The sequence below is a fragment of the Lepidochelys kempii genome, chromosome 10 (genome assembly GCF_965140265.1).
Source record: "Lepidochelys kempii isolate rLepKem1 chromosome 10, rLepKem1.hap2, whole genome shotgun sequence".
Classification (NCBI taxonomy): Eukaryota; Metazoa; Chordata; order Testudines; family Cheloniidae; genus Lepidochelys; species Lepidochelys kempii.
In genome coordinates, this window is record NC_133265.1 from 271,196 (window position 1) to 272,931 (window position 1,736).

Sequence of the window (1,736 nt, forward strand, 5' to 3'; positions counted from 1 at the left end):
AGTTACCAGAAAAGGAATTCCATTTTATATCCCAAGGAAAGGAACACTGTCAGGAAAACTCCTAATCTGTTTTATTAGTAACAACACTTAAACCACTAGTTCACTTAATAGTATGTTGGTTATTTTTTGCATTTCTTTCAGCCAGGACAGTGAAATTAGACTCCTTTTTGGGGGGGGCTTTATGCTTCTCATGCAGCAACAAAATGCTGTGAGTTTCCAGCACCGTAAGAAGTGATAAAAAACAAGCAAAGTTCCCTCCACTGTGTTTTGCCATGAAAACATTTCCATTCATTTTAGATTTTGTAGAGTAAAAAAACCTCTGAAGGTCCTGCAGTAAAATCAGAGATAAGATATGAATAATAATCTCTGATATATTATACCCTAGCAGGGATTTTCTTCTAAATCAGCTCCCCCTCCCTTTTTGTGGTAAACTATCACTGTGTGAAATCCTGACCCCATTAAAGCTAATGGCAGTTTTGCCATTGACTTCAGTGGGTCAGGATTTCACACTGGTTTTGAAAAACTAGATTAGAGACTTCAGGTAGCAAAAAACTCCCTCAAACAAAATGGAGGGAAGTTTCTTTCTAACTTAACATTTTCTTTTTTGTCCATTGGTTCAAAGGCTGGTTTCCCAATTAGCTATCTTTAAAAAATATGGCAAGATTTGAGGAAAGCATAGTAGCAGTGTGTGGGATCAAATGAGAGAGAAAGTGAGGCAGTTAGTCTCACAGATTCAAGGGAACATTTCCACACTTGGAAGGCAACCACCATAATCAGATACAGCACTCAGCCTTACTTACTATACTTCTGTAAAAATGTAATAAAAATGGAATCACAGGACAACTGATTATGCTACAACAGACAAGTTAGAGTTCAAAGAAAGTCTAACTATAGCACTAATTTTATACCACAGACAGGTTGAAGCTTTCAGCATTTCATCACCAGTGATATGGGTTGTTTTGTTTTTTAAACCTAGAGAAATGCTGTTACATTTCAGAGTTGTGGGGGGAAGGGGAAGAGGGAAAAGGGACTTGCATATTTGAATTCCTCATATAGGTTAACTGTGGCCTTTTGCATTTTACAGACAAGAACTTTGCCCTTTCCCTAAACATTACATACACTGGCTTTCATAAGGCACTTTTTTTTTTTTAAGCAAAATAATTTTAAATATTCAAATACTACAGATCACATGCACTCCTGCTTAGATAACATTTCTTACATTGTTTACAGTTCACCCTTCTTTGTGGATGTCAGGCATCCTAGTATATGCCTGGGGTTCAAAAAGTTTTGATTTGTGAACCAGTCACTCTAAACTGGTTACCCTAAAATATCAGATCCCAAAGATGAAGATAAAGATAATCAATTATGCTTCTTGGCATTGGCCTATTGATAAATTTGTAGTCTAGTCACAATAGTGTCCAATCAGCACCACTGTAAACAATCATCAGCTTTGGTAATGGCCAATGTGCTAGTCAGAGTGGACTTTCCTTAAAAGACCTGAGAAATTAATTTAGATTAACCAAGTCTGAGAGACTATCATTCAAGAATAAAGAGTTAGAGAAGGGTCACTTCTACAATAAGAGAGTGCGGGGTGGGAATGCTAACAATGAAACAGGCGTACAATATTAGAAGCCTTTATAAAAAGGAAGGGTCATTTAATTTTGCTTTCTGAGACTATATTTAACTGGAAGGCTTTTCTCCTTTTATCATTTCAATGAAGATAATGAAACAAAAAC